The sequence below is a fragment of the Hylobates moloch genome, unplaced genomic scaffold (assembly GCF_009828535.3).
Source record: "Hylobates moloch isolate HMO894 unplaced genomic scaffold, HMol_V3 SCAFFOLD_70, whole genome shotgun sequence".
Classification (NCBI taxonomy): domain Eukaryota; kingdom Metazoa; phylum Chordata; class Mammalia; order Primates; family Hylobatidae; genus Hylobates; species Hylobates moloch.
This window is the reverse complement of record NW_026652345.1, coordinates 114,339-141,851: the sequence shown is the minus strand read 5'-3', so window position 1 is coordinate 141,851 and position 27,513 is coordinate 114,339. Positions and strand designations below refer to the sequence as shown.

At 47.4% G+C, this 27,513-nt stretch overlaps 1 pseudogene; it reads right to left on the bottom strand.

Moving 5' to 3' along the window:
* Nucleotides 1-22,555: 22,555 nt before the first annotated feature.
* On the bottom strand, nucleotides 22,556-26,401 carry LOC116463825 (keratin, type I cytoskeletal 17-like; annotated as a pseudogene).
* Between the last annotated feature and the right edge of the window lie 1,112 nt (nucleotides 26,402-27,513).

Sequence of the window (27,513 nt, the reverse complement as noted above, 5' to 3'; positions counted from 1 at the left end):
CAACATGCTGAAACCTGCTGTCTACTAAATATACAAAAATTAGCCTGGCGTGGTGGCATGCACCTGTAATCCCAGCTACTCGGGAGGCTGAGGTGGGAGAATTGCTTGAACCTGGGGGGTGGAGGTTGCAGTGAGTAGAGATCACGCCACTGCACTCCAGCTTGGGCAACAGAGCAAGACTCCATCTCAAAAAAAAAAAAAAAAAAAAAGGAAGAAATAGTACATGAAAAAGCAGAATTAAAGCAACTGAGTATATATTTAAAAATGCAAAAGCTCACTTTTTCAGAAAAATATTAAAATATTAAATCTAACAAATATCTAGGTAGACTGATGGAGAAAAATACAGAAAATGCACAAAAAAACAATTACCTGGAATGCGAAGGATACAAAACGTCCGCAGTTGTAGATTTTAAATAAGCAATGACTTTGAGTTCAACCATGATGGCGTATATTGAAAAGAATCTCTCAGAAAAAAAGAAAAAGAAAACTGTTATAAAGCTATGTACAAAATGTTAAGCACTATTAAAGTCTTCCAATTCTACCAGTTATGGAGTTACTGGTCTTGGACTAACTCTCCTGAAAAGAAAAAAAAAACAAAAACTAAAAACCTGGATAAAACAGCATACCGTGGGCACTGGCAATGTAACCAAGCAGGTAGGAAATGGGTGCTACCTTCTCTTTGTCAGAACATGAAGCATTCATACACTCTTCTCACCCTCACTCTCAACTTTTAATCTTAGATCTACTATTAAATGTATTCAACATTACTATCAATCCTTTGGTCAAAATTTCTTTACTCACATTTTGCTTGATGCACTTGGATAGACTGTTCAAGAAAGTGTGAGTAGTGAATTCCTCAAACTCTTGCATGTTTAAAATTACATTTTTGAACCTTGATGCTTGAAGTGTAGCTTGGGTAACAGGTGGGCTTTAAGCCATTTTGGCATGCAAGGGGTTGAGTTTATTAGGCATCAGCACCTCTGAAAATCGCGGGGATGCAGGCTTAATTTCAACACTATTCTAAATACTTGAAAGACATTATATAATTCTTTAATAAACTCCTGTGTCTCCAAATGGTTCAGATTAACTCAATATCCATGATTAAACATCTACAAAATCAAGGCACTGTTATTTAGTGGAGACTTGCTGGCTATTCTATGAGAGCAGGTATTGTTATTGTAATCTCATCCTCTCATAAAAGTGTATCATATTACTCATAACCAGCCCTTCATATTCTATTCCTATTTTGGTATTTTAAAATAAAATATATTTGAAACACTTGAATTCAAAGAGAGAATCTGAATAGTTTTTAAAATGTCAATGAAATGCCATTTCTTCAGGCTTGAACAACTAAAAATTGACTAAAGTGCTTCTCTTCAAACTTTCTGGAACATTTTTTATCTAAATTCTAAAACAATCACAATAGGTTTTAACCACAAATGTGAGAATATTCTAAACATTAGAGTGGAAAAAATTTTTAAATAATTTTATAGTAATTTTTTTATCATAGTGACAGTGTGCTAAATTTTTTTAAGTCAAATATTACTGTAGACATTTAAGTCAAGATTCTAAGAAGTTGTTCTAAAGTCCAAAATTTAGTTTCGTATACAATATTATATATATTTGCGTATAAAATTAATATATGTGAGCCATGTTTCAAATAGTTGAGAGATTATTATATCAAAGATTCTTGATTATATAAAATGCCAATTACTTATAGGTACACATGCTTTAAATAATTAAAAGGTAATTGTGGTTGATTCTACTCTTGCTACTGGCGTTTATATGGACATAATATTATGGTCTGAAGAATATTTAGTCAAATTTATCCCTCATATGATCAGAAGAACAATGCAAGATAGTTTACATCTGAAAGGAAAAAAAATCTTTATATAGTTCTGAAAGCCTAAATCATCAACAACTTGGATAATATTTAGCATAAAAATACACAAATATGCCCTCTTCCTAGCAGTAAGTACACAGTGACAACAGAATCAAAGCATGTGGCTATGTGCATGTTTATATTTCAAGATGCAGAGCACTCTATTCCTCTTCTCTGCCCTTTCTAGATGGCACAATTCCTCATGAATATAACTGCAGTCATAGGGAGGATTAGGGTGACCTGCCATTTGTATGCAATTGATCTCTATTTTGGAAGTAATTAAAGTAAAAATATATTTTTAAAAGATAATTTCAAATTTCAGTGCAAACTAGCATGGTTTCATCCCTTTTCTTTGTAACATTTTTTCTAAGGTGGGAAAAGGAAGGTAGGCTTTCGTACGATTTTTAATAATAAGTTTTCAAAGTGAGATGCAAAATGGTGGCGCCAACGCATTTCAAATCTGCTACATTTTGAATACACTTATTGGAGAAAAGATCTTCTCATCATTTTTCTCTTACAGGAAAGGAAATAACATGTACAGTTGACCCTTCAGCAACACGGAGGTTAGGGATGCTGGCCCCCCTGCACAGTAGAAAATCCACTATAACTTTGACTCCCCCAAAACTTAACTACTAATAGCCTACTGTAAGCCTTACAAATAACACAGTCAATTAACACATATTTAATATGTTATATGTCTTATATACTGTATTCTTACAAACATGCCAGAGAAAAGAAAAAGAAAATCATAAGGAAAATATATTTACTAGTTATTAAATGGAAGTAGATGATCAAACAGGTCTACATCCTCATCCTTTTCATGGGCAGGGTGTGGAGAAGGATGTAGAATTGTTGGTTTTGCTAAGTGGAACTGCACAGTTCAAACCCCTGTGGTGCAAAGGCCAACTGTATAGCTATTGAATAGCAATTTATTTTTAGAAATTAACCTCACTAAAATACTCTTAGAAGGATGCCAAGAAAAAAAATGAATAAGTATTTTTGGTTCATCTATTTCATCATTTCATTTCATCCTTTCATTTCATCATTTCATTTCCTCATTTCATCATTTATTTCATTTCATTTCATCCTTCATATCATTTCATTATTTCATCTCATCATTTCATTTCATCCTTTCATCATTTCATCTCATCATTTCATCATTTCATTTCATCATTTTACTTCATCTCATCATTTCATCATTTCATCTCGATTTCATTTCATCTCATGATTTCATTTCATCATTTCATTTCATCTCATCATTTCATCTTTTCATCGCGTTATATCATTTCATCATTTCATTTCATCTTTTCATCTTGTCATTTCATTTCATCATTTCATTAATTCATCACTTCATTTCATCATTTCACTTCATTTCATTTCATTTCATCATTTCATATAATTTCATCACTTCATATCATTTCACCATTTCATTTCATCATTTCATCTTTTCATTTTGTCATTTCATTTCATCATTAATTCATCATTTCATTTCATATCATCATTTCACTTCATATCATTTCATCATTTCATATCATTTCATCATTTCATTTCATCATTTCACTTCATCATTTCATTTCCTCATTTCACTTCACCATTTCATCATTTAATTTCATCATTTCATCATTTCATTTCATCTCATCATTTCATTTCATCATTTCACCATTTCATTTCATCTCATCATTTCATCATTTTATCATTTCATAATTTCATTTCATCATTTTGTTTCACCATTTCATCATTTCATTTCATTCATCATTTCATTTCATTTCAGTGACAGATGTATTTAAGTGCTAATGTGATGCCCAGGAGACACCCTATTTCCCTTTGTAAAACACCTCCTTCAACAAAAGGCAATCTCTCATGGCTGGCTAAGTCTACAGAGATACCAGCCTCTCTTCAACCACCCAATTTGATTTGGAACCTCAAACAGCACCTCAGTTTCATAAAAACCTAAAACATAAACACAACACTTGGTTGTAAATGAGCCAACAGTTTCTTGTCTCTTTCTCTGCTCAAGGCTTAAGGCCGTGTCTCCCCAACTGCGTTCAGTGGAAGAAAAGATCCCCTGGACAAATAAGTTTGAGAACTGTTGTTGCAGGACTTCTCAGAACCTTTAAAACACAAATCCTCATCCGCAGGGATCTTCAAGAGGGAGATGGCTGATGCAGCACAATTTTCTTTCACAAGAGCATCTTGCAGAATACAGTATGAGATACAGAAAGGCTGCATTGAGTCTTTTTAAGGGCCCGGGCCTTGGTGGGGGTGGGGTAGGAGCTCTCCGGATAGCATCTAATGAGTAGGAACATTCAGGTTGCTTTCTTTTTTTCCTTATTGGCAAAACTGTGTGTGCACCATGAATGAAGCTGGTCTCCCTTATCTATATCAAAACTAAACCCAAATATGAAATTATCCATATCAAAACTAAACCTAAATTGGGACTCAACACCTCCAGGAGCCACGCGGAAGAAAGTCCCACCACACTTTAAAGTAGCTTACCTCATCATATTTGCGGAAAGCAAAACGCTTATGACCAGTATGCTGCTAATACAAGTCTATAGATAATGCTGTATGAAAAATTGTTTTTCCCAATCATAGCTGGCATAGTCCACATTTTGCATTACACTTTCCCCTCTTTTTTTAAATTTTAAACACAGGTCTTTTTCTCTTCTTTTTTTAAATTTTAATTTAATTATACAAGACAGAGTCTCAGTATGTTGCCCAGGCTGGTCTTGAACTCCTGAGCTCAAGCGATACATCCGTCTCCACCTCCCGAAGTGCTGGGATTACAGGCCCGAGACACTGTGCCCGGCCTTAAACACAAATCTTAATTCATTCTTACAATTATCCTGAGGTTAGAAAAATGGAAGGGGAAGAAAAATGGCAAGCAGGTAGGCTGACTTCGGCTTCATTATTTGGAAGGACAGTTTGCTCGGTTAAAACACACTACTGCCCACAAAGACCAAGACAACAGAAAAATACAGACTTATATAAATAGATTTTATATGTGACAGCAGTTTGAATGGAGACTTTTTCAATGCAAATGACAAACAGCTGTGCTTCGGAATAATGACAACAAATTTTTTATCTCAACAGCTGTCCTGAGAGCACATCTCTACATCTCTACCTGCATTCTGGAATCAGGGAGAAAGCCAAAATGGACGACAAGACGCTAGATCAGCCGTGTCCAACTCTTTGACTACAAGGACTTTTCCGCCTATCTGTGGTGGTAGGTATCATGAAAATTATGCATAAACTTTTTTTTTTTTTTTTTTAAGCTCATCAGCTATCGTTAGCATTAGTGTATTTTATGTGTGGCCCAGGAGCATTCTTCTTCCAACGTGGCTCTGAGAAGCCAAAAGACTGGACACCTGTGCACTAGATCAAAAGGCTACTCCTTCTGGAAGCAATTGTAAAGAATTTCTGACATTATCTTGACATGAAAACCAACGGATAGTGGGACAGAATACAAAATCTTCAACAATTTTTCTTGTTGGTTTTTTGTTTTTTTTTTTTTAGTTAAGGTCTTGCTCTGTGGCCCAGGCTGGAGTACACTGGGTGCAGGTTCAAGTGCTCCTCCTGCCTCAGTAGTAGCTGGGACTACAGATGGGCACGACCACCCCTGGCTAATATTTTATTTTTTGTAGAGACGGGGTCTCACTATATTGTCCAGGCTGGTCTCAAACTCCTTGACTCAAGGGATCCAGGACAGGATAACAGGTGTGAGCCACCACACCTGGCCATGTGCATGAACTTTTAAGACAAACACAAGGCCCCACAGAAGTTAAGGTTTTCCCACCTAATTTCCAGGGGATCTTTTGGTGCAAGGATGAGAAGCCCTTCAAAGTACACAGACAACTCCAAAGATTCAAGACAGTTCATTCGGGCTGAGCCAGCCCACTGGGCAGACTGACCTTCAAGAAAGGCCCACCCATGACATACACCAGATGGTTCTCCAAGAATCTCTCCAGTCCAGGCCGGGCGCAGTGGCTCACGCCTGTAATCCCAGCACTTTGGGAGGCCAAGGCGGGCGGATCACGAGGTCAGGAGATTGAGACCATCCTGGCTAACACGATGAAACCCCGTCTCTACTAAAAAAAAAAATACAAAAAATTAGCCGGGCGAGGTGGCGGGCGCCTGTGGTCCCAGCTACTCGGGAGGCTGAGGGAGGAGAATGGCGTGAACCCGGGAGGCGGGGCTTGCAGTGAGCCGAGATCGCGCCACTGCACTCAAGCCTGGGCGACAGAGCGAGACTCCATCTCAAAAAAAAAAAAAAAAGAATCTCTCCAGTCCTCAGGGTCCCTAAAGCACTGGACAGAGCTAGGAAAGCAAAACCATTTGCTTCTTCCTGCAGGAAACCCCTTGAGGTCAAGACCCCACAATCAGAGGAGGATGGAGTGGCTCACCCTCAGTCAACAGGCCAGACTCAAGGTGGTATAATCTCTTAACCAAGGGTGTGGGCCTCCAGGTCTGACTCCCAACCCAGTGCTCCTTTAATAACTACCCTTTGTTAATTCTCCTTAACAGGGGTTCCTGGCAAGTCAGTTCTCCCTCGGGCATTCAGTTTCCTCACCTACAAGATGAGAGGGCTGGACCAGATGGAAATTCGCGGGGTGGGGGGGAAGGGATGTCCGCGCGCAGCCCACTCCGCCCACGGGCCCCGCGAGCCTCCATCCCAGTTCCCACCACGCACCCGCCCCACAAATCCTGCCCAAGGTGAGGGCTGGTCCCGGGTCCTCCGACTGCCGCATCAGCGAGTGCAGGAGGGAGGGGAAGCCTCCAAGGGGGCGACGCGGGATCAAGGACGCAACTCGGCCAGGAGTGAACTGGGGCCCGGAGGGAGGTGTCCGGGCCGCTCCTCGAGCCCAGCCCGGGTCCCCGACCTGCTTACCTCCAGGGTCCGTATCTCCTGCTGGGTGAGGTCGTTGGACACAGCGCACTTGGTGCACAGCCCGCGCAGGCTGCCTATGGAGATGCCGATGAACTTCTGGAGCTCCCGCACTGCTGCAGGCGCCTGGCTGGCCGCGGCCCCTGCGCCTCCCTCCCCGGCCGCCGCATCACCCCCGCCACCGCCCTCCTTCTCTCCCATCCAGGCGGGGAGACCGGGGCTCGGGGGCCTAGGCAAGGAACCCCCGAGCCAGGAGAGCTGGACCAGGAGCGCCCCTCGGCGCTGCCCGAGCCGGGACGCCGGTAGAGCTGGCAGCCGAGTCTGCCGCTCCCGCCCTGGCAGCGAAAATCCGCGGCGGCGGCGGCGAAAAGCCGGCGACCCCACCGCTGCGGCTCCCATAGCCTTTAAGTGGCGGCGGGGGCCGGGTCAGGGCGGCGGGGCATGCTGGGACTTGTAGTCCACGCCGCGCACCTGCCGCCGGCCGCCGGCCCCCGCCCTGGGGGCCCGGACCGCGCCCGCACATCCCCCTCGAACCCGCGAGCCCTCCTCTCCTCTCCCCTCCCCTCCCGGCGGCCGCGGCGATGCAGGCGGTGAGGGCGGCCCCGACTGGGAGCCCTAGATGGGGCTGCTCCGCGCCAACTCCTCCCTCGGGCTCCGACAGTCAGGGGACCGGCGTCTCCCCGTCCGCCTCCGCCCCCCCACCCGGCCTAGGAACTTCCCGCGACCCCCGGCTGGGGCAGCGCCCCCTGGACGCCTGGCGGGTGTGCGTCCGCAGTTCCTCAGCTGCAGCCCAGCCTTGGAAGATGGGGACCAGGGAGGTTCCAGGATTTGCATGTGGGTTTAGGGGCTGCCATCTAGTGGGAAGGGGCTTACAGCACTTCTCCTGTAGAGCTGGCTCACAAAGCGCTCTGCTCTGGACTGCCTGAGCCAAAAGGATTGCTCAGGCTTGGAGAAAGACGAAGAGCTTTCTTCTGAACCGCATTTACCTACCAAAATAAGTGTGCCATTCCTCCGCCATTCCCAACCCACCAAGCCAGCCCAGACACGGGGGACAGCACGCTGAATTGTCGGTAGCTTCGGAGCAAGTGTCCAGGACTCAAATTCTCACTCCACCACTGTGTAGGGTGAGACTTCGGGCACGTTCGATTTCCTGTGAATGCCCGAGTCTCCTCATCAAATAACTCCTTCATAAGGTTCCTTTGAAGAATGAGTTAATACATGCACAGCATCTAGATTGAGTACTCGCATCTGTGGTCCCTGGATAAATGTTAGCAATTCTTACTATCTAACCTCAGATCTGAATGTGGCCCTGGACCCAAGTAGTGGCCATGGAGCAGTACAGTACTGCCAAGGACTGGTAGTCCTCTGTCCTCTGTGCCTTTCTGTGCCTCCTAACCCAGCAATCAAGCCTCGACCATCTGTTCACCCTCCCCTCCCATTAATTCACCCCATGTGTTCTATTATCTGGCAAAACTGAAAAACCAAGTCTCTGATCAAAGCTCCCACACCTTCATACTTTCAACATCTGTCAACCAGAAAAAAATGTCTCCCCTCTGAATTTTCTCTTGTAAGCTGCTTGATTGCAGAAGCCACTAGCTATTGTACCCTCTTTATAGTGCCAGATGTATAGTGCATGGGACACAATAAAGGCTCCAACGTGCCTCAGGAGCTCTTTCCACGGGTCGTGCGGGATGTTTCTTTTACCTCTCAGGCCAGCCAAGGGGGTGTGTGTGTGTGTGTAAATAGTTTTTTTTTGGTTTTGTTTTTGTGTTTGAGGATGAGAATTGGACAGGAGGTGGGATCCAAACATTATAGACCCTAAAACAATCAATACTAGGTGGCAGTTTATATTACACCTTCCTTTAATGTTTATATTACACCAGCCTTCGAAATAAATTAAGGGCTGGGCACCGTGGCTCATGCCTGTAATCCCAGCACTTTGAGAGGCCAAGGGGGAAGGATCACTTAAACCCAGGAGTTCAAGACCAGCCTGGGCAATATGGCAAGCCCCTGTCTCTAAAAAAAATAATAAATTTTTAAAAATCAGATCTAGAAAGCAAAACTATAACTTTAAAATTTGTTTTTGCAAATTAACCCCTCCTCTGGAGATTTTCCAAATGCAAGGAGGTTCCTCCCTAACCCCTGGCCTTTCCCATTGAGAGTCATTGATCCAGTCCTCACTCAACTTATAAAAAGACCCCCTGCACGATATTATGAATTTCTCAACCTGTTACCTTAACCCCACCCGACTCCTTGCGAAGTAGTAACTATTATGAAAGAGAAACTAGTTGTGGTTCTCAAACTTGAACATGCATCAGGATCACCTGGAGGGCTTGTTAATTCCCTCACCTCTATAGTTTCTAATTTTGTAGATCAGAGGACAGAGCAGGAGAATTTGCATTTCTATCAAGTTCTCAGGTGGTACTGATGTGGTTAGTCTGAGCCCAGTCGCAAGTCTATACTTTGAGAAGCCTAGGTACAGAGGAAGGTCAGTGGGCAGAGAACTATCTCAAGGGACTATCCACAACCCAGCCTGGCTGGTTCAGAGCCTCTGTCCAGCAGCCAGAGCTGCCAGGCTTGAACGACTCAGTCATTCTAATGCAATTCACAGAAGACTTTTTTTTTTTGAAATGGGGTCTTGCTCTGTCACTCAGGCTGGAGTACAGTAGCATGATCATGGCTCAGTGCAGCCTCGACCTCCCAGACTCAGGTGATCCTCCCACCCCAGCTTCCCAAGTAGCTGGGACTATAGGAGTGTGCCACCATGCCCAGCTAGCTTTAACTTTTTTTTTTTTTTTTTTTCAGAAATGGAGTCTTTCTACACTGCCCAGGCTGCTGGTCTCAAACTTTCGGGCTCAAGCAATCCTTCCCCTTCAGCCTCCTGAAGTGCTGGGATTATAGGCGTGAACTACCATGCCTGGCTCACAAGAAATTTTCTGCTAAGTGCCTATTTATGCACTTACATCGAACTTGTTATTGCCACTGGGGCCTGGTCATCACATTCTCCCTCTAGGGTCACTTTATGTGGGAAGCCACATCCTGAGAAGAGCCACTGCCAGCTTGTGGCATTCATGCCCACCCATGTCACCACAGGGGTGATGTCAGAGCCTGAGACTGGACAAATGCCAGCTCCCTGTTACTCTCCCGCCAGGTTCCATGCAGCGAGTCTCTCCTCTGTGGATACAATCTTCCCTCTGATTATCCAAAGCATTCAGCAGGCCACGGCTTTCCTTCCTCGCAGATGGCCTCCAGCCTTCTTGCCTGGATTTGAGTCATCTGTCAGCCACGAGTTTACAGAACTGCCCCTTAGAGGTGGAGAAACTTTTTTGTTTTGTTTTTTGTTTTTAAGAGGCAGGGTCTTGCTCTGTTGCCCAGGTTGGAGTGCAGTGGCGCGAGAAAGCTCACTGCAGCCTCGAACTCCTGGGTTCAAGCCATCCTCCTGCCTCAGCCTCCTGAGTAGCTGGGACTACAGGTACCTGCCACTGCATCTGACTAATTTGTAAATTTTTTGTAGTGACAGGGTCTTTCCCTGTTGTCTAGACTGGTCTCAAACTCCTGTTCTTGGCCTCGCTCTCCCAAAAGTGCTAGGATTACAGGCATAAGCCATGGCACCTGGCCGAAATAAGGATTTTTAAATAATCCCTTCATTCGTCCTTTTAACATTCAGTAAGCATTCATGAAGTGCCACGTACATGGCAGGCCCTGTTCTGGGCTCTGGAAAAGAGTAGCGAACAAAACCAAGATTCTTACCCTTAGGGAATTTATGCTGTGGTAAGAGGAAACAGACAAGCAGATAAATGTACAGTGTGTTAGTGGTAACAGGTGGTATGGCACTGCAGGGAAAGGGACGGGGAATATGGCCTTTACAACTTTGAATAGAGCTGTTTTAGAGAGTGGGGTAGTCAGCTCTGTCTCTGAATCGCCGTATGACCTTTGGCGAGTCTTATATGACCTCAGGCAAATCTCCTAATCTGGTAGTGCAGCTTCTTATTTGCAAGATGGTGGTAATGTTTTATGAGGATGAACAGATTATGTAACACAAAGTAATGGTCATAAAATAAGAGTTCAGCATATTTAATTATTCGAGAAATATTTACTATATGTCTACTGAACTTTTCCAAATGCTTAACTCATTGAACTATGCATTACTTTCCTCCCCACCTTCCAGAATAAATCTCTTCTAGTTAGATGAATTCATCTACTATGTGTTGATTCAGGGTTTCAGCATCACCTCCAGGTTCTTGAGGCTTTTTCTGAGGCACCTCAGTAGAGACAGTTTGCTTACTCTCTCCTTCCTCTCCTCTGTCTCAGGTCCCTCCATTGCTTTTCCCGGCTTGTCTGCATCTAAACACCAACAGCAGCGGTGGGAGCGTTTTCATGCACAGGCCCAAGAAACATGAAGAGGACACTTACCATGCGCCAGGCTCTGGGGTAGGCTCAGAGCAAAGGAAGCCGAGTCCTTATCCCTGTGGAACATACATGAAGGGAAGGATAGGAAATGAATGTCAACAAATATATTACCAAAATAAACTGAGAATCATAAGTGCTATGCAGAAGAAGAAGAAAAGCAAATAGCCAGGAGTCTCTGGTGGCTAAGGTACTTCACTAGGTGAAGTGGACAGAGAATTACTATCTCACCATTGAACTAAGATGTAAATAAAGAAAAGCAAGCCATGTGGAATGTTCCAGGAAAGGAGCACTCCAGGCAGTGGGAGCATCATGTGCAAAGGCCCTGAGGTAGGAGCAGCTTGGCATACTCCAGGAACAGAGTGAAGGCCAGAGGAGCCATAGCAAGATGAGGGAGAGGAGCAAGGGCTGGAGATGACGTGGGAGAGCTATGCAGGGGCCAGATAAAGTGGGACATGGGAAGGAAGTTTGGATTTTTCTCCAAGCCTTTGTTACTCCTAATGCGGTCCAGCAGCAGCAGCAACTGCATGGCCTGGGAGCTTATTAGAAACGCAGTCTTGAGCCCAACCCCAGATAACTGAATCACAAACTGCATCTTAGCAAAATTCCCACATGACCCAAAAATACATTAAATTTTTAGAAGCACAGTACTCTAAGAAAGCCATGTTCTTTGCAGGTTGCACAGCAAGTTAGTGCAGAGCTGGGATTTGAACCCAGCAGGCTAGCTCTAGGAACTGTGTTTCTAACCACTGCACTGCCCTTTCCCTCACCTCACAGGTTCTCCAACATCTACTGAGGACCTACTATGGCCCACTGCCTGTCCTATGCTTTATGCATAGGGAAAGTCTGTGTATTGAAGGAGCTTTCAGCCTAATTAACAATTTCCCTGTGGGTGGACACTTAAAGTCTTTTCTCCTTTTAAAGATAGCTTCTCGGCTGGGCGCGGTGGCTCACGCTTGTAATCCCAGCACTTTGGGAGGCCGAGGCGGGCGGATCACGAGGTCAGGAGATCGAGACCACAGTGAAACCCTGTCTCTACAAAAAATACAAAAAAAAAAAATTAGCCGGGCGTGGTGGCGGGCACCTGTAGTCCCAGCTACTCGGGAGGCTGAGGCAGGAGAATGGTGTGAACCTGGGAGGCAGAGCTTGCAGTGAGCCGAGACTGCGCCACTGCACTCCAGCCTGGGCAACAGAGCAAGACTCTGTCTCAAAAAAAAAAAAAAAAAAGATAGCTTCTCGAGGAATGAAGCTTTTGTAATCTCAAAGCTGGACAAAAACTGTGCATCTAGTGGGTCAGAAGTTCTGCTTCATAGGCTGGGAGTGGTGGCTCATGCCTGTAAACCCAGCACTTTGGGAGGCCAAGGTGGGCAGATCACTTGAGGTCAGGAGTTCGAGATCAGCCTGGCCAACATGGAGAAACCCCGTGTCTGCTGAAAATATAAAAATTAGCTGGATGTGGTGGCACATGCCTGTAATCCTAGCTACCCAGGAAGCTGATGTGGGAGGATTACTTTAGCCTGGGAGATGAATGTTGCAGGTGAGCCGTGATCACACCATTGTACCCCAGCCTGGGTGATGAGCGAGACCCAGTCTAAAAAAAAAAAAAGTAGTTATGTTTCATAGCTCTTGTTCATGCTTTCAGATTGCTTTCCAAAAGTGCAGAGTCCATTTAAACCACAAGCACCAGTGTGTAACTGCGAGTGACAATCTCGCCAGAACCTCACCAGCACTGGGCATTGTCTTGCCAAAAAAGGTTTGGTACTCCGTGAGTTCCACAGGCAGCTTCTTCCTCTGTGGGGTTCACATCCCAATCCAGTTGCAAATGGAGGGAAAAGTTTGTTAAAGGTGGATGGAATATTAAGTGACAGAGAGGATGGAGGATACACGTACGACTATGAAGTGGGCCAGATTCACGGGGCATTTGCACTTAGACTGGGAAGAGTACTATCTTTCCTGGGTCTAATCTGAAAATGTTCCCTTGAGGCAATGAGATTTCAAGAGCAAGAGGCTCAGACAGAGAACATATAACTTTGAGTTGAGATGTGCAAGTAAAAAAGGAAAGAAGACAGATTGGGAACATTTCTCCCCAAACATCCCACAGATAATAAATACTCCACATTATCATTTAATGTCACCAACCTCTCTTGTTCCCATCGCATTGTATTATAATTGTTTATACATCTGTCCTGTGAGCAGACCAGGAGTCTAGACAGTTTCCTGACGTAGATAGTGACGCACTTTGTGTGGCATGATGTGCCAGACACACGGAAGATTCTCTGAGAACACTCGTTGAACTGGTCTGAACATCTCACACTATTGTATTATGCTGGTTCCTAACACTCATACTGCAATATAATTCTGTGAAGAAGAATCACGTGCACTCTTTTCTTAGTAGGGCAGCAGGGCAGGGGGCAGGTGGGAAGAGGTGAGCAAGAGCGAGGCAAAGCTTGAAAACTGTGCAGGGGCCAGGTGCAGTGGCTCATGCCTCACACCTGTAAACCCCACAATTCTGAAGGTTGAGGCAGGTGGATCCCTTGAGCTCAGAAGTTTGAGACTAGCCTGAGCAACATGGTGAAAACCCGTCTCTATCAAAAAAATAAAACAATCAGCTGGGGTGGTGGTGCACTCCTGCAGTCCCAGATACTTGGGAGGCTCAGCTGGGAGGATCACTTGAGCCCAGGAGGTGGAGGCTGAAGTGAGCTGAGATTGCACCACTGCACTCCAACCTGGGTGACAGAGGGAGACCGAGTCTCAACAAAACAAAACAAGGTATGGGCGCGACGGCTCATGTCTGTAATCCTAGCACTTTGGGAGGCTGAGGCGGGTGGATCATGAGGTCAGGAGTTTGAGACCAGCCTGGCCAAGATGGTGAAACCCCGTTTCTACTAAAAATACAAAAGTTAGCCAGGCATGGTGGCGGATGCCTGTAACCCCAGCTACTTGGGAGGCTGAGACAGTAGAATCGCTTGAAACCAGGAGGCAGAAGTTGCAGTGAGCTGAGATCGTACCACTGCACTCCAGCCTGGCGACAGAGCAAGACTCCATCTCAAAACACAAACAAACAAACAAACAAAACAAAACAAAAAACTGTGCAGGTTATGGCAGAAGTCCACTGTCAGAAATACTCAGAAGCCCTCAGTACTAGGGAGAACATGGAACGGAGTTTCTGTTCTTTATTTCTCTTGTCTCACCCCCCAAGGCCTGGATCGAAGCCCAGTGCACAGAGGGGTTCCACAAAACTGCACCAGTAACCTGGCATCACCAGGGTGGACCCCCAGATGAGGGTAGGCCCCAGCCTGTATTGAGACAATAAGCAGTCAGAGTCCTGCAAAACTAGGCCCAGCAACCCAGCCTGCAGCAGTGGAGATGCATTGATTTGCATCTCAAAATAAGCTGCATCTGTATCTTTGCCACTGCTTCAAAAGGAGAGTAAAAAGGGGTTGTTAGCAAAGCTGGTGGGCAGGGTTGCAAAAGGAGGCTGAGTCTGTGGCTAACTGGGTTGTGCGCCGCATCAGACATTTGTTCATCTGTCCTAAGAGCCTGAGGGTGGTGGAGATGTTTGATGACAAATGAGGTGGTTGAGGGGGTCGGGGTGCCAGAAGGACCACAGAGGCCACACGGGAAGACAGAAGCTTTAGATGGGGCTGCTTCCTGCCCTGGGGATGAGGAACAGGCGAGGGGGCGGTGAGCAGGTATCAAGGGAGGGGTGACTTGAGGCTGACAGTGCACTCCTCAGAGTGGCAATTCCATGCAACCTGCTGTGCGCCTGTCAGCCTCTTGTCATCACAAACTTTTAGAGAGCCCAGAAGACGCATGCATGTCTCTGGGCTCACAGATCCACGTGTAGAAAGTTATTCTCCATGGAGGTTCCCACAGCACACACCCAGACATGTACCATAAAGCAAATCTCCCTAACTGTCCAGCCATAGGGAGGACCAGGTTCACCATGTGGCAGGATGTTAGGAGCCTTTACAAAGAAAGCCATGAAGTTGTAGGAAGAGAACACAGAAGTTCCAGAATCGTAGTTCAGTGATTATAATTGTATATATGTATATATATATATACACATATATACAAACGTGCATATATACATATATATACACATATATACAAACGTGCATATATACATATATATACACACACTTACATATATATAAAATGTGTTGCAAAGCTTAGAAGGATGGATTTATACCAAACTCTTTTTTTTTTTTTTTTGAGACAGAGTTTCGCTCCTGTTGCCCAGGCTGGAGTGCAATGGCACGATCTTGGCTCACTGCAACCTCTGCCTCCCGGGTTCAAGCAATTCTTCTGTCTCTGCCTCCCAAGTACCTGGAATTACAGGCATGCACCACCACGCCCTCCTAATTTTGTATTTTTAATAGAGACGGAATTTCTCCATGTTGGTCAGACTGGTCTCAAACTCCCAACCTCAGGTGATCAGCCCGCCTCAGCCTCTCAAAGTGCTGGGATTACAGGCGTGAGCCAGTGAGCCCGGCCATATACCAAACTCTTAACAGTGTGAACCCAAAATATCTGAGACAGGTCTCAGTTAATTTAGAAAGTTTATTTTGCCAAGGTTAAGGACGTGCCCATGACACAGCCTCAGGAGGTCCTGATGACATGTGCCCAACGTGGTCGGGTTACAGCTTGCTTTCATACTTTTTATTTTTTTCTTTTCTTTTCTTTTCTTTTTTTTTTTTTTTTTGAGACAGAGTTTCACTCTTGTTGTCCAGGCTGGAGTGCAACGATGTGATCTCAGCTCACCGAAACCTCTGCCTCCTGGGTTCACCCTATTCTCCTGCCTCAGCCTCCCGAGTAGCTGGGACTACAGGCATGTGCCACCACGCCAGGTTTAATTTTGTATTTTTAGTAGAGATGAGGCTTCTCCATGTTGGTCAGGCTGGTCTCAAACTTCCGACCTCAGGAGATCCACCTGCCTCAGCCTCCCAAAGTGTTGGGATTACAGGCATGAGCCACTGCACCTGGCCACTTTCATACATTTTAGGAAGACAATACATCAATCAATACAGGCAAGGTTTATATCGGTTTGATCTGGAAGGGCAGGACAATTCAAAGTAGGGCGCAGCTTCCAGAGGTCAGATTTTAAAACTTTCTGATTGGCAATTGATTGAAAGAGTTATTATCAGTAGAAAGGAATGTCTGGGTTATGATAAGAGGTGGTGAAGACCTGGGTTTTGTCACGCAGACGAAGCCTCCAAGTAGCAGGATTTAGGGAGAATAGACTGTATTGTTTCTTATCAGACCTAAGGTCCCCGTTGATGTGGATGCTGAAGGGTATAATGAGGCATCTCCCACCCCCTCTTCCATCATGGCCTGACTAGATTTTCAGGTAACTCTGGAATGCCTTTGGCCGAGAGGAGGGGTCCATTATTTTTGGTTTACAACAGTGAGAAGTGAGTTGGAGGAGAATTGGACTTTTATTTGGGTTATATTTTATACACATCTCTATTGTTTGGATATTCTGCAGCAAACATTAAAAAATTTTTTTAATGCTAAAGTAAAATTGATGCCTTCAAGTCTATGAACACTGTCATCCCAGCTGTTGCCTCTTGATGGCTGAACCTTATTCAAAGTGGCCAGGGGAAGTAAGTGATTCAATGCTTATGGCTGGCTCAGTCACCCAGGGCACAGAGAAAGGTAGGGGAGGCTGCAAAGAGTATCTGGAGACACAGAGATTAATCAGGACATGCGGTAAGTCCAACTTGGGACACTTTTCTAAGAAAATCATCTGCCATATGCTCAAATATTTTTTACAAGGATATGGACGGCAATATTACGTACTGTTTCAAACAAGCCAACTTAAATGTTCAACAGTAGAAGATTCGTTAAATAAAAAATATTATGTCGGCTGGGTACGGTGGCTCACAAGTCATCCCAGCACTTTGGGAGGCTGAGGCAGGAGGATCACTTGAGGTCAGGAGTTCAAGACCAGCCAGTCCAACATGGCAAAACCCCGTCTCTACTAAAAATACAAAAACTAGCTGGGCATGGTGATGCACGCCTGTAGTACCAGCTACTGGGGAGGCTGAGGCGGGAGGATCACTTGAGCCCAGGAGGTTGATGCTCAGTGAACTATGATTATACCACTGTGCTCTAGACTGGGTGACAGAATGAGACCCTGCCTAAAAAAAAAGAAAGATCTTGGCTCACTGCAACTTCTGCCTCCCAGGCTCAAGCAATTCTTGTGCCTCAGTCTCCCAAGTAGCTGGGACTACAGGCATGTGCCACCACACACAACTAATTTTTTGTATTTTTCATAGAGACGGAGTTTCACCATGTTGGCCAGGCTGGTCTTGAACTCCTGGCCTCAAGTGATCTGCCTGCTTCAGCCTCCCGAAGTGGTGGGATTACAGGCATGAGCCACCATGCCCGACCTAATTTTGTCTCTTTTTAATCTATCCCACCATACAGCACCAATATAATTTTGCTAAAGCTCAATCAGTTTCTGTTTCTCTCCTTTTAAAATCTTGCGAACATTCTGCATTGCTTCTGGTATGAACTGGAAGCTTCTCTGTCACCTGACCCCTGTCTACCTCTTTGGCCTCGTGGCTTGCCGTGTTCAGACTTCCTGAAAACCAAGACTCAGTGTTTTTACACTATCCGTGGTTCCTTAAATGTGCAACTCTCTTTCCTGCTTTTGATGAAGGAGGTGTTGACTTGATAAACACAATTCCTCAGTATATCACAACACTATGGAATTCATCCTGAAGAATGCTGCACTCTGGGTAATTGTGTACTTGTTTCTTCAATCCACAATTCAGCTTCTGCTCCCATTTCCCCCAAAGTGACTTGGATACCATACTAGCAAAACCACACTACTTGCCTCTTCTTGGTTTATTATCCGGCAAAATGACCCTATGTTCCAGCTCTCCTTGGCTTTCCAGTCTCCACATTTGCCCTCTAGGAGTTCTCTAGTTCTAGGCATCCCACCTCCTGGAGGCTATTTCTTTGCCTCGACACCCAGTGGTCTCCCCAACACTCTAGGAGCGGCCAGGATGTCCAGATTGACTGCCTCTCTTTCCTGATCCTCAGCACTTTTGTAATCTCTTCTGAGAGTCTGCTATTATCAGAGATTTCCCATATGTGTAATCTCAGAGAGTCGTACCTGTAGAGGGACTGTGGTCATCTCTGAACTGGGAGTTGAAGACCTTGAATCTTGATATGCATCTTCTGTGACCTTGATCAGTCTTTTCACTTCTCTAGGTTTTGCTTTCCTAATCTGTACCGTGGCAAAACATATTGGGACCAGGTAAAACCATAGGCCATGGATATGCTGAGGAAAATGAAAAAAATACCAGGACATTTTCAAGGTCATGTTACTGCTGTGGCTGCTGGGCCTGCTTACAGCCTGGGAGGTTGAGGACAACATGACAAGACAAATGTAAAAATGCCCAAAATAGAGTTATCAATACAGTGGTGGTCAAGGATGTGGAGGGGAAACCTCTTTATGACCGCAAGTGAGGGGGAAAGAAGGGCTTCCCTGCTCAGGGGTGAGGGGGTGGCCCTCTGAATGTAGCTCCCTGGAACCATGGATGACCCTTGCTGTTACTTCTTGCAACCCTGAGCTACAAAGAGTTGAGTCCATGTATAGTATCCATTATAATAAAACTACTGGATGCGTGGGTTGAGGGTGGGGGAGAAGGGAAGTACCACACTATCAGGGCTGAGGAATCACATTTTGGGTGGAATGTCAGAACACCCAGTTCACTCATACTCGCTTTACTCATTTGGCTACATAGGGGTTCACATCTTGAGTCCGTATTACTCATCACATCCCCCCCATGGAGATAAGCATAACACGGTTTCTGCATCAAGGAGTTCACTTTCTAGTCGGGGAGGCAACCATGTGAATAGATAAATATGTGATAGGTGGTAAGAAGGAAGTAGTTCAGGAGACTGCAGGAGCACAGGGAAGGATACAGAATTTATTTGGGAAAGAGGTCAGGGAAGTTTCTCTGGAGAAGATGAACATCTTTTTTGTCATGTATTTGAGTCATTTGTTATCATTGTTTATTGGCTCCCCTTGGCTTTCCAGTCTCCGCATTTGCCCTCCAGGAGTTCTAAATGGCACCAGTGCCTAAATTTTGGGGTGGGGGGAGTTAATATGGCTAAACAAAAGGATACAAGTCGTTTTCAAACTCAGTGTGGACTTCCACTGGTGCAGACACAGTATTGTTGTTAGGATCTTCACGAAGATCCCTCAAAACCGTTTACCTCCATGAGCCAAAGATCAGATCAAGGCTAGGAAACAAAAGTCAACAGACAAATGCATTGTATGGCTCAATGATGACTAATCACCCATTTTATCAATCATTATTCTCTGGAAGCCCCAGAACAGGCATCCTCCTAACCCGTCCACCCTGCTCATTCATACTGCTGCTCTAGTGGGAATTGAGACTTAACTTGGAATTACTCATCTACAGCTGATAGACAGCCTTCTCCGTCCTTCAGGCTTCCTGACACTTTGTTTCTTCCTCTGACATGACACTTAGCTTATTCCACCTCATGGGGTAGTTATTTCTGTCACTGTCAATGCCATCACTAGACACGCAACTCTTCGAAGGCAGAGATGGGGCTTCGTTCAGCTCTGCCTGCCCTGACAAAGAGCAGATGGTTAATACATCGGGTTGAATAAAAATGTCATAGATAACGAAGTCTGTGTGTATCCAGAGAACATGAGACACATTCTGCTTCCCTTAAAGTAAGGTCCTTGATGCATGAAGATGAAACTACACTAACTAGGAAAGGCCAGGAGAGGTACTAACACACGTGCTATCAGGGAACACAGAACGTTACAGCTGGGGGCAAGGGTCTTGGAGAAGATCAGAACATTTGAAGCAAGAGCTGTACAAAGAAAAGGGAAAAGACAGAACAGATGAGAGAAGTGCCACTTGTGTGTGCAGGTGGGGGTGAGGGAGAATGCTGAGGTAGAATGACCTTGTGCTTTATGTAATGACCCTGAAGTACCCCAGGATGCTGCTCCAACCTCTCCTATGGCTCCCAGGTGCTGTAGGTCCCTTTTTTTTTTTAACTTGTACTTCAGGTTCAGGGGTACATGTGCAGGTTTGTTATATAGGTAAATTGCGGGTTGCGGGGGTTTGGTGTACAGATTATTTCATCACCCAGGTAATAAGCAGAGTACCCGATAGGTAGTTTTTTTTATCCTCGCCCTCCTCCCACCCTTCACCCTTGAGTCGGCCCTGGTGTCTGCTCTTCCCTTCTTTGTGTCCATGTGTACTCAATGTTTAGCTTCCACTTGTAGGTGAGAACATGCAGTATTTGGTTTTCTGTTCCTGTGTTAGTTCGCTTAGGATAATGGCCTCCAGCTCCGTCCATGTTGCTGCAAAGGGCATGATGTTGTCATTTTATTTAATAACTGAGAAGTATTCCATGGTGTATATATACCACATTTTCTTTATCCAGTCTACCGTTGATGGGCATTTAGGTTGATTCCATGTCTTTGCTATTGTGAATAGTGTTGCAATGAACATACATGTGCACATGTCTTTATGATTTCTATTCCTTTAGGTATATACCCAATAATGGGATTGCTGGGTTGAATGGTAATTCTGTTTTAAGTTCTTTCAGAAATCGCCAAACTGCTTCCCACAACGGCTGAACTAATTTACATTCCCACCAGCAGTGTTCAAGTGTTCCTTTTCTCTGCAACCTCACCAGCATCTATTATTTTTTGACTTCTTAAAAATAGCTATGCTGACTGGTTTGAGATGGCATCTCATTGTGGTTTTGATTTGCGTTTCTCTAATGATTAGTGGTGTTGAGCATTTTGTTTGTATGTTTATTGGCCACGTGTATGTCTTCTTTTGAAATGTGTCTGTTTATGTTCATTGCCCACTCTTTAATGGAGTTGTTTGTCTTTTGCTTGTACATTTGTTTAAGTTCCCTATAGATTCTGGATACTAGACCTTTGTCAGATGCATAGTTTGTAAATATTTTCTCCCATTCTGTATGTGATCTCTTTACTTTGCTGATAATTTCTTTTGCTGTGCAGAATCTCTTTAGTTTAATTAGATCCCATTTGTCAGTTTTTAGTTTTGTTGCAATTTGCTTTTGGCATCTTCATCATGAAATCTCTGCTAGATCCTATGTCCAGAATGGTATTGTCTAGGTATCTTACAGGATATCATATTTTTTATAGTTTTATAGTTTTAGGTTTTACATTTAAGTCTTTAATCCATTGTGAGTTGATTTTTAGACACGATGTAAGGAAGGGATCCAGTTTCAATCTTTTGCATATGGCTAGCCAATTATCCCAGTATCATTTATTGAATGGGAACTCCTTTCCCCATTGCTTGTTTTTGTTAACTTTGTCAAAAATCAGATGGTTGCAGTTATGCAGCACTATTTCGGAGTTCTCTATTTGGTCTATGTTGTTTTTGTGCCAGTACCATGCTGTTTTGGTTACAGTAGCCCTGTAGTATGGTTTGAAGTCATGGCTCCCTCTTTTTACTCTTCTTTCTTCTTCTTCTTCTTTTTTTTTTTTTATAGTTTTATAGTTTTAGGTTTTACATTTAAAGGAAGCATGAAGCATGGGGAAGGGACTGAAACCGGGGGCTTTGGCTGGAGAGGCCCGGGACTGCAGGGCAAATGGGGCAGCTGCCTCCCTGCCTCCTGGGGGGCTGGCCGGGGAAGCTGATTCTGACCCAGTGTGTCCTGCCAGGGAGGAGCCATGTGGACTCCATGAAATCCGTCTCCATTTCTCTGCAGTCTCCAGGACATAGATTTGCTCCCATCTCCCCCATCAGACTGGGATCACCAAGACAAAAACCAGGCCCCTATCTCCTCCATTAGACTAGGAACCCTGGGGCTAGGATCATATCTTCTCCATCAGACTGGAATTTGAAGGACAAGGACCATGTCCCTATCTCCCATCAGGCTAGAGTCCCCAGAGACATGACTGTTTTTGCTCATCCAAAAGCTGTCAAAAGCAAAGATTGTGAGACCATGACAGGTCCAGAGCTGGGACCTGTCTCCTCCATCAGACTAGGATCTCCAAGGTAAGGACCAGTTCCCTGCCCCACCCCCATCAGACCAGACAGCGTCTCTCTCATTTGATCTTCTCCTGAGTATCAATCCTCAGTGCTAATGGATCACTTCTCCCACCCCTGCTGAGGGACAGCCATCAACTTCTGGAGCTCCTGGGGACCCTGCCCCAGCAATGTGCAGGTGGGCTGCCTGTCCCATGCACCCAATCCCCAAGGCCTCAGCCACGAAGATGCTTATGTTCTTTCTTGTACTGAGTCTGCCTGAAAGAAAAAAAAAAGAGAGAGGAAATTAGATGTGAGTCTGAGAGCCCCACCCCTGCCAAGAGGCCCCCAGCCCTGACCCCAGGCCCCCCCTCACTGGGCATTCTCGCCCTCCAGCAGGTGGTGGTAGGTGGCGATCTCCTGCTCCAGCCACGTCTTCACATCCAGGAGGATCTTGTACTCCTGGTTCTGCTGCTCCATCTCGCAGCGAAGCTGGGCCAGCTGCTCCTCCACGCTGCCGATCAGCCCCTGGATCTGGGACAGCTACATGCAGTAGCGGTTCTCTGTCTCCACCAGATTGCCCTCCAGGGATGCTTTCTGCAGGACGGCAGGAAGACCAGGGGTCAGTGAGGGTTGTCAGTGTCCTCTTTTGGGCCCACCCCCGTGCACAGGACTCTTCCTACCATGCTGGGCTGGGACTGCTCCAAGGCCTGCATGGTGCGCTGGAGCTCCAAAACCTCGCTCTTGCCGCTCCGGACCAGCTCACTGTTGGTAGCCACCTTGAGGTTTAGCTCCTTTGTCTGCAGACAGGACACAGGACAGGGTGGTGTGAGCCTGGATCCCTCTCCCAAGTCAGGCCTCCTCCCAAATCTAACTGTGGAGAGAGTGGTGCCTTATCACCAGCTTCCCATGTCCCAAAGCCCAGAAACATGCCATTTGAAATGTTAACTTTTTATGGTTAATCCCTGTGTGTGGGAGGCACAGACCAGAAATTTGAGAACCAGCCAGAACATGTAGCCTGGCTCTTGGTGCTAGTTCCTGACTTCTTGAGAGAGAGGTGAGGACTCCCAAGGTCTTTACCCTCTGCCTTTATTCTGTGGGGGCTCCCTACCTCCCCACCCACCCCCCAGATCCCAGCTTGAGCTCAGCTCCAGGTCTGTTGATGCAGCGGGTGACCCTGTGGTCCATGCAGCTTGCTGAGGAGGGGGCACCTCCAAGATACCTGGCTGTGGGCTTACTGTCAGTGCTAAGGCCCCTGAGCCCCAGCCCCTAAGAGAGACCTCTGGCCTGCAGCAGCCCTCACCTTGCTGAAGAACCAATCCTCGGCATCCTTGCGTTTCTTCTCTGCCATCTCCTCATGCTGATCACGAAACTCGTTCAGGATGCGGCTCAGGTCCACGCCTGGGGCAGGATCCATCTCCACATTGATCTCACCACCCACCTGGCCTCGCAAGGGGTTCATCTCCTATGGAAAAAGGGGATGTGGATGTGTGCATCTGGACCCATCTTGACCTCTCACTCCCAAGCCTTCCCCCACGAGGGGACCCCACTCCCCACAAGGACCCCTCCTTTGTTCTCCCTCTGCTCTATCTGACCCTCTAAATGATTTTTATTCATCTGCTCAGTATTGCCTCCACCATCAGACTCTATCTCCCCCATTAGACCAACCGCTCTCCAAAATAAAATCTAATTATTAGGCCTATGCCCCCAAAATTTCCCCTCTAATTTCCAAGCTTCTATGTAGATGTTCAGCTTTGAGAGTTTGAAATGGGACAAGAAGGGGATTTCCTTACTTATCCCCTGCCCTCGTGAGGGAGGCCAGGGCAGGTAGAGGGAGCCTCTGTGGGACCCTGGGAGATTCCTTGGGTACAGAGAAGCAGTGTGGTACAAAGAGGAGTCTGCCCTGCACACTGGACCCCAATGATCAGGGCTCTGCAGACAGGGAAGCTCTCTAAGGTGCCTAATCCCAGTGCACCTACTCTGCTTTCTCCCACGGCCTCAGCCATGGCCCAGCCCCAGGGCTCTGCCACCCACTTCTCAGCATCTTTGACCTTCTGCCCCAGCCACCTCACCTCTTCGTGGTTCTTCTTCAGGTAGGCCAGCTCCTCCTTGAGGTTCTCAATGTGCATCTCCAGGTCGGCTCTGGCCAGGGTCAGCTCATCCAGGACCCTGCGCAGGCCATTGATGTTGGCCTCCACACTCAGGTGCAGGGCCTGCTCTGTCTCAAACCTGCAGTGGGAATCAGGGACTTCAGCCCAGGCTGCTTGGACCTGCAGGTCCAGGTCCTGGCTGCTCACCTGCCTTCATTTTGCCAGGACTCTAAGGGGTTGGAAGGGCTGACGAGAGGGTCTAGTGGAAACAAATTCCAGCCCTGGGGCCCCGGGACCATCACAGGGCCAGATCCCACGCCCACCAGCTTCCTTACTTCTCTCTGCCTCCCGCCTCCCCTCCTTCTCTTCTATTCCCTGCCTAAGCCCAGCAACTTTCAGAACTGGCTGCCTTTACTGCATCCTGGACTAAGGAGTGGGGCTCCTAGGAATGTCCCACCCTGAGCTCCTGGGCCTTGCCACAAGCAACCAAGGAGTCCTGGGGTCAGGAGGGGTACCCTGAGATCCTCCCCCAGCTGGCCCAGGCTGCCCAAGCCCACAGCTAGAACTCACTTGGTGCGGAAGTCAGCAGCAGCCAGATGGGCATTGTAAATCTGTAGCAGGATGTTGGCGTTGTCCATGGTGGCTGTGAGGATCTGAGGAGATGGGAGAGTAGTCAGGTCACTGGATGGGGGTGGCTGAGCCCACACCAGGGTTCTGAGCAGATCTTCCTGCCTGGGGGCCTCTCTTCCCGCCCAGCCCCTCCCTTGCCCCATGCTGTATTATTGGCAGAGGAGGGGCAAGCAGGAGTCTGAAGGGCTGAAAGGTGCCTCTTCTTCCCCCGCTACTTAGTACCCCACCAGACCCCCATGCCAGGCTCAGCCTTAAAGGAGAAGAGACAGCTGGCTGGGAGTATGAGGCAACCAGAAAAGAATGGGAAAATGTCCGCAGGGCAGAAGCTGTCCCAGAATTCTAGAACAAGGGAGGAGATGTGGGCAACCCTGTCGTTTTACTGTCAGCTAGAGGGTGCCCCTGACAGGCTCCCCAGAAAGGAGGCTAAAGGAGCCCTCACCAAACAGTGGTTCCAAATCAGAAGTCAGGACCCCTCCTAATCCCTAACCCTGGGCTCCAGCCAGCAGCCCCGCCCCCTGGGGTTTGCTGAGCCCGTCTTAAGGGACAGGAGGGGGAAAGGAGAAGCCAGAAAAATCCCCAAATAAGGCACATCAGCGGCCTTCCCCACCCTGAGGTCCCACCCCCTCCTTTCTGCCTCCCCCTGCAGCAGGTGCTATCGAGAGCTCAATAAGACACCCCCACTCCACATCTCCCAAAACCCCTCCTGCTGACCCCTGCTCCAAAGGAGCAAGACACCACGCATCCAGCGGCTCACCAGCCCAGCCCTCTATCTGCATCCTCCTGCCTCATCCTACAACCTCTCCAGGTGGAAGAGCTCCAAGAGGGAGAAACTGAGGCTCCAAGGGGCTCCATGAGGCCTGTTTGTTCCTGACTCAGCCTGCTGCCCCCAGAAAAGGGGGATGTGGGCCACACAGGGGCCCCAAGGCAGGTTCCCAGAAGCTAAGCCACAGCCAAACCACCCTTGGCTCCCTGATACCCTATGGCTGGACTCCAGGCCTTTGGCCAGGGCAGGAGTTGGGGGGAAGAAGTCATGCCCCCTGGAGACCCCTCCCACCAGCAGGCCCTACCTGGTTCTGCAGCTCCTCGATTGTCCTGTAGTACTGGCTGTAGTCACGGGCAGGCCCCGGGGCCTGCCTCTGGTACCAGTCACAGATCTTCACCTCCAGCTCAATGTTGGCCTCCTCCAGGGCGCGCAACTTGTCCAGGTAGGAGGCCAGGCGGTCATTGAGGTTCTGCATGGTGGCCTTCTCACCTCCGGCCAGCAGCCCATCAACGCCCCCAAAACTGCTGCCATAGCCACTGCCAGAGCCAAAGCTGTAGCAGCTGGAGTAGCTGCTATCCCCGAGGGCGCTGCCCAGGCCACCAGCAGATCCCAGCCTGCAGGAGCCGGCATCCAGGCCGCCAGACAGCCGGCAGGAGGTGCAGGATGAGCCGCCCCCAGGCCAGAGGAGCCCTTGATGGAGCTGGAAGAGGTGAACTGGCGGATGGTGGCGGTCATGGTGGCGGCGGCAGGAGGCAGGCACACAGGGGAAGGGCTGGAGAGGAGAGGGGCCCCAAGTTGTGTAAGGCTGCCGGGGTTCACACGCTTCCCTGGGCTTTCATCATCACGGGCCACCTGCCAGCTCTCAGGTGGCTGGGGACCCCCTCCCCACCCATCATCAGGAATTTGCCTCATTTCTCCAAATCCTCATGCTGAGTGCTGTGTGTGTGCATGTGCGTGCCACTGCTCTCAGGCCCGTCACCTGTGATTCGGGCGAGCCCTCCAGCTACGCTTTCCCATGACCTAATACGGAGAAGAGGAGAAGGCAGAACTTCACCGTCCCCAGGCCCTCCCAGGCAGCCACCATGCCAGCCCGGCCCGCCTCAACCCTGTCTGGTGGGGAAATGGGTTGCAGTGTCAGGTGACCCCCCCGAAGTCGCTGTCTTTCCCCCCACACTGCTCCACCCATGGTGCTGGCCCGGTGCTGGGTGCTGAAGAGAAAGAGGGGACCGAGAGCCTATCCTGCCTTGGAAACTGAGCCCAAATCCACCAGGCCCACCTCACAGCACAGAAACGCCATCAAGCCTCGGAGACCAACCCACATCGCAGATAAAGAAATTGGGGCTCCAGAGGGGTGCAGTGTCCACACTGGCCCCTTTTGCAGAGCCTAACACCCAGGAATGCACTCTAGGAGCTACAGTTCCATCCAATCAGCTTCTGACCCTGCCCCATCCCTAGAAGCCCTTGCTAAACCAGTCTCCTCGTGTAAACCTTTCCCCAGGTTTACACTCCAGGCTGGGGTGGGCAAACAGGGGCTCAGCTATAGGATGGGGAAATGGTGGGCTGTGCTAAGAGAGGATCTAAACCAACTGAGGGGGGATGCCCCCTTCCACTCCTCTCACCCTTCTGTATCCCAAGAGACCTCAGGGTCAGGTGAGGGGCATTTATCTCAGGTCTCAGCCCACAGGAAACCTAAAGGACATTGCCCAAGAAGAGGCTCTTTCAGAGACCCCAGCCAGCCCCCTCCCCACTCTGGGCTCCCCAAGATGTGGCTCCTCGGGTGGGCCATGTGCCCCACCCCACAGCCCCACCTTGCCCTGCTCACCACCCCAAGCCCGGCCCTGGGTCCC